Source organism: Argopecten irradians, chromosome 1, assembly GCF_041381155.1.
Source record: "Argopecten irradians isolate NY chromosome 1, Ai_NY, whole genome shotgun sequence".
Classification (NCBI taxonomy): domain Eukaryota; kingdom Metazoa; phylum Mollusca; class Bivalvia; order Pectinida; family Pectinidae; genus Argopecten; species Argopecten irradians.
In genome coordinates this window covers 11601807-11607979 of record NC_091134.1, presented here as the reverse complement: position 1 = coordinate 11607979, position 6173 = coordinate 11601807, and the positions used below count along the sequence as shown (strand labels likewise).

At 34.4% G+C, this 6173-nt stretch overlaps 1 pseudogene; it reads right to left on the bottom strand.

Annotated features, from left to right (window-relative positions):
• Nucleotides 1-2294: 2294 nt before the first annotated feature.
• On the bottom strand, nt 2295-4620 carry LOC138334623 (uncharacterized; annotated as a pseudogene).
• Nucleotides 4621-6173: the final 1553 nt, after the last annotated feature.

Genomic DNA, 6173 nt, shown 5'->3' with positions numbered 1-6173 from the left:
ACCAAACTCCAGCCTTGTCACTTCTACTGCGATCAAAAGGGCAACTTCTGTTCTGTTTTTAACAGTTGATTTCTTGTCACTGCCTATTACTTTCAATGTTTGCAATAGCTTTTAAGTTGAACATGCAGGAAACAGAAACACCTCTTCACCCATTCCAACATTCTAGGGTATTGGTATCTTCTACCAAACCTTAATACTTCGTCTTCCTCCTTTCAAATCCTTCCTCATAGCGTAACTCCTATGGAACTGTCAAGTCATCCATAACCACTGGAGAACATCTAGACACACATTTCACCTTAAGGTGTCTGAGAACACAATCCACCTTATTTCTCATCTGTATGTTTAAATTCCTTCTTCAGATCATACAGACTTTTAGTGGCTAGGGCTTCTTTGGGTTTGGGTTTTTTCTCTTTTTAAGATATCTGCGAATTTACTTAGCACATTCTCATGGCAAACGCTATACTTTCTTTAAGGAGCTGGGATTGTAGAAAGCGCAAGAGTTCTTGGTGGCTTAATCAGTAGCCTGCACTATCGGTCCCACTTTTTGTCATATATAGACGTCAACCAGAACTAAATTCGGCAAGGTTCCAAATGACCAATATCTGACTAAGTTAGTTTGCTGTCTGTGTTGTCCTTCATATTGTTTATACACTCATCATATCCATTGTTTGCACTTAGATTGAAGGCTTATTGTTCTTCTTTTCTCCATCACTGCAATATATTTTCACTCAGTCCTTGGTGCCGTATGCATGCTTTTACTGACGGTGGCTATGCGTTTAAGGTGGATTTAGTTTGCATATACTGCACTGCTAGCATAGCGCTTCATATCTGTTCTTAATTCAACACCATCATCTGTCTTGCCTTCGCCACCTTCGTCTCCAGTAATGAGATTAGGAGTTCTAGCTCGGAGGTTCAGCTGACATTTGTTTGACGTAGAGTTACTTATGCATATCTTCGCAAGGACTTGTTTGTGGTTGATTCTAGTGCCACTACTTTCAAATTAATAGACTTACCACAAGGGGTTATGTCAGAGGCGGTAGACATCCAAGCTATATAGATATAGGTACATGCAGTAAATTTGGCGGCCATCTTGGAATTCAAAATGGCGGTCTACATGAAGTTAAACACTACTAGAATGATCCTAATTATCAATAACAATTAGTATCAAAAATAAGAAATGTAGAACAATACATTTATGCCATAATTTGCTTCCTGGTAATGTAAAAGAATTAGCCTGAGTGAATTGTCCCTTTAAGAATGTTAACTTTATTTTTTGCTCGGTCACTTACAGAGAGAAATTCGGAAACAACTTTAATTTAAACGGCCATCTGGAATTTCAAAATGGCGGTCATTTTGTAATTAAAATAAGAATTAAGATATTCATGTAACAAGCACTACTAAAGTATAAATACTGTCATTATTTTTGCAGGTTTATCAGCTTGGTCAATAGATGTATCATTTAAGGATTAAAGTCTCTTCCTGGTGGTTTTATCGAAGGATAAAGTTGAATAGGGTATCGGTATTTGGAATGGACCGCGAAGCGGTCCATGAAGCAAATATGGATACCCTACTCGACTTTATCCTTCGATAGAACTACCAGAAAGAGACTTTAATCCTTATATTTACATTCTGAACTATTATTTTCATAGCTCAAAATTTACCCTTTTTAGTGTTTATGGCATTTATAAGACTAAAATTGAATTATATCATTTGGCTACGACAGGCGTTTGAAACAGCTACTCGAAATGGCGGAAATTCCCGCCAATTTATAGATGATCATATAAATAAAAAAGAGTTCCGTCTGCTGAAGCATATATCTGTTTTTTTCCCCGATATAAAACTATAAATCGTTTTATTTATCTGTTGTTAAAACCTCGATGGTGCAAATCAGTTTGATTTTAATCTTTTGCTTCGTATGATTACACGTGCTTACACAATTCATAACGTGGCAGGATATTTAACTTACTCTACGTTAACATGATATAATACAAGAGCTAAGAAAACAAACCACACATGTATATGATAACCCCAAACAAAAATTTATACTAAAGCAAGACTATGTTTATCCCGTACTACTAAAATGAAATGTCCAGCACTAGACTGTTGATCCCATACATGTAAATATAATAACCCCAAACAAAAACTTATACTAAAATGAAATGTCCAGCACTAGACTGTTGATCCCATACATGTATATATGATAAACCTCCAACAAAAACTTATACTAAAAAATGTCATCCCGTACATGTTTATATGAAAAACCTCAAACAAAAACTTATACTAGAATGAAATGTCCAGCACTAAACTGTTTATCCCGTACATGTATATATGAAAAGCATCCAACAAAAACTAAAATGAAATGTCCAGCACTAGACTATGTTTATCCTATAGAATTGTCCAACATCACAAATCTAATTTTGGAGTCTGGCAACCTTCCTCGTGAGTTGGGATGTTGAGATGTCCCCAGTGCTGTAACTCCTCCATATGGCGAAGATCTCTCGTTATGCATCCCTGGTCCTCTTACGCTGGTATCTGGCAAGCTTCCCCTCGCTTACCATCTTGCAGTTCAGAGGGATGGCACTAGCTTTTCTGTACAGTTCCTGAATCAGAAGGTAGAAAGAAACAGGTCCTATGATGTTCACTCTGCTGTTGAGCCGGTTGTGCCATCCCTCGACGTCGTTGTTAGTACGCACCGAAGACATCTACACGGACCAAGAGCGGATTGGGAATGTCCTGAAAGAAATAAAGACGAAACTAATACAATTTCTTTTGTCATTCTTTTTCTTCTTATTATGATATATTACAATGCATAATCAGAAATAGGTCTGTTACATACTGATAATAAATAGCAAACTATCTAACTATAACAAAAAATATGACATGATATGCAAATCATAGTTATATTTAGCTTACCTGCTACTGATCCATGTACGCTCGATGTAGTCCATTGGATGTTCAACAGCTGGTGAGGTCACCCTTCGGTTGAGGTACATGAAAGTATCTGCAATCTGCTCCTCTGGAAGAATGGCAGTGTCATCAACTGGCGCACAAAGTTTAAATTATCAAATTATCATCTTAATTATTTTAATACAATGATAATTTATCAACATGATTGTTTTTACTATACCGAGCAATCAACATATTTGAAGGCCAAGTTCTTGGACCTTTCTGAAGACAGCTTGTGCCCGGTGGAAAATACATCCCTGAATCTTGCAGCCTGGGTATCGTTGTTGAATTTCCAGACATGAAGCAGAATGCCAGTGGTATTTGCTTCATGCTGGACCCTGATCTTACAAAGCCATGGATGCTGAAGAGCTGTGTGAAGGCTACAAAATAGATATCTAGATATGAGAATCATGTATTGAAAACATATCTTTTCAGCATATACAAGTCATGAAAACGTTTTTGTCAACACTTAGATATCTTCACTATTACCCGTTTTAATCAATCATTACATTACTGCTACTTTACTGATAAAATGTTAAATGTTGATTTAAATTATCTCACTTGAAAATCGATTTTTATTTGTGTCATATCTGGAAATTAAATCTGTCGGGGTCTTTCGGTCGCATGGACTGTCGCATTCTGTTGATGAATCTAATGATGTTCTGGACTTTCGGTCTGCTATGTTCCGGCTGAATAGTGTCCGCAAGATCCTGGATAACGTGGGAAGCGATTCGGGGTGCCGATACGGTGAATACGTTCTCCTTGGCTTTGGAAATAGCCTGAAATAACTGAAGTTAAAATACCAGGTTCACCAGGATAAATTTGTTGTTTCTTTCCCTCTGAGTAGATGTTCCCTTGCTGAATGATTGTGACTGGACAATTCAGTTGTTTACCCCTTTTGATGCAACGCCAAAATACCATAGTGTTGGTACTTCTGGATTTCTACAGCAAAAAATATATTATGTATCGTAACTAAATTTTGATGTATAAAGATGATTTTTATTTTTATATCATTATTAATATATTATTATTACTATAAATATCAGGTGTAAAAATTGACACCAAACCGTCTTTTGTTTAGGCGTGTTAAAAATAAAAAAATGGATACATACATGATTAAGTTGTTTATTGATCCAATTGTTTTTATCCATTGAATTATACATTATGTAACTTACCAAGACAGTGTAGCTAAATCCTTTGCTATGAACTAGTTTGAGGTTTCCACGCTTCGTCCCTTGGCTTACCTCATGGTAAGTAGAGGACAGCTCATCTTCTGAATCCACAGCATCTAATTAAGGATGTGTCCAGTGGTAAGGAATCGTCCTAGAGTGGTTCAAAATCATAACGTCATTGTCCTATAGCCATCTCTAGAAACTCATAAAAATTAAGGAAATAGGGAAAAAATTAAAATCTCTGTGTATGCGATAATTTTTCTCTATTGTAAAATTAAAACAGCTTTATAAAGTACAATGATTAAACTTCTAAATATATTAGGAAAAATAGAATTATTATGTTTCAATGCGTCTCTAGTTCTAACATATGATCTCTCTCGATCTCTTTTTCTCTTAACTCTCTTTCTTTGTCTTTTTCTTTTACTCTCAACGCCATCTCTTTCATTTCTTTCTCTTTGTCTATTTCCATTTGTCTTAGTTTCATTTCATGTTCAAGTTCCATTTGTCTAATTTGAATTTCTGAGCTGACTGTTTCATCTATACTATCTAATAAATGCAGTAGAGTCGAATTTGCCATTGTCAACAAAATATCTTATAAATTAAATTCCTAATTTCAGCTTTCCTCAAATTAGTTTTGATAGTTAGGCTTAAATGTTTACCCAATAAAAGTAAATCCTTCTTACTAACTAGAAAAGAACATCCAGGGATGGTGCTTTAACAAACTGTTCTACCTGCATAGTAGTCATGTTTATCTAGCTGTTGGTTTCAAATGTGTCCGCGTGTCGTAGCCATATTTTATGGTGATCTAGACTGATATATACATAATGTAGTTATCATTTTATTTTTTTATTAGTAGTTTTTAACTTAATTTCTTTATTATATATGTGTCTTGTGTTTATTGTTTTTATTCAATTGTGTATATTTTCAGTCCCATGCAGTGTCCGCGTGTCGGAGCCATATTTTATGGTGATCTAGACTGATACATGCATAATATAGTAATCAATTTATATTTAGTAGTTTTAACTTTATTTCTTAATTACAGATGTGCCATACATGTACATCATATGGTAATCAAATTATTAGTTGTAACTTCGTTTTTAATAATTAATGCATTGCGTGTTGTTACAAAAATTATATAAATTCATGTTTTATGTATCATATTTGATAGATTTCAAATTTTTTTTTTTAAATATTTAGTATATACAAGGACGTTTATCTCATTATATGACGATGTACACGTATCAATTTTGATATAAGTTTAATTAAGCATTTAATTAATAATATCAAATTTTCAAATTTGTTATGTTATGATAATGATATATTAAAATCTATACTGAATTAATGTCATAACAGCTGTTCTCTGATCAATCTGATTAAAATACAGATCCCCAATAAACACTACGTTACACTACGTTGTGTATAACGGGGATCTGTATTTTAATCAGATTGTTCTCTGATGTTCTGTAATTTTTTTGTTTGAGGTAGTCCTTCGTCTGTAGCATAGTTACTACTCTTTGAATATCAAATGGGTAAAGTACATAAACGTTGATAAGTCCCACAATCCGGTGATTATAACGTTCATCATTTGATGTGAATTTCATAACGTCATAATCAACAGAAGGTGGAACTGATCGACGGTAAGTCTCAAATTAAAGGGAGGTAACCGCTATATTGCAAACTAGTACGTTCCGGCTTTTCTTTTCTTTGATTATCAAAAAATCTTTTTAGACTCCGCAAATGTTACTCACTTTATGAGAAGTTATATAAATATTTTGGGTAAGTTTTGGCTAGTTTTGGGTGGTTTTCGGTAGTTTTGGGTAAATCGTTACGCCCAGTACGTGTGGCCCTACGTAACATACAATCATAGGGCATGATTGTACATAAAGTTCTAGTTTAGCGATGCTATAATGTTGTCTTGTTTATAGGGTATTTGTAAGAAAATTGCTTTGACAACGCCTTATCTTATATGTCGATAGGGATTTTTTTTAAATTGTCATTTCGTTTCGTATACATACTTTGTATACAGATTTTAATTTTATAAAAACCCTACTTTCA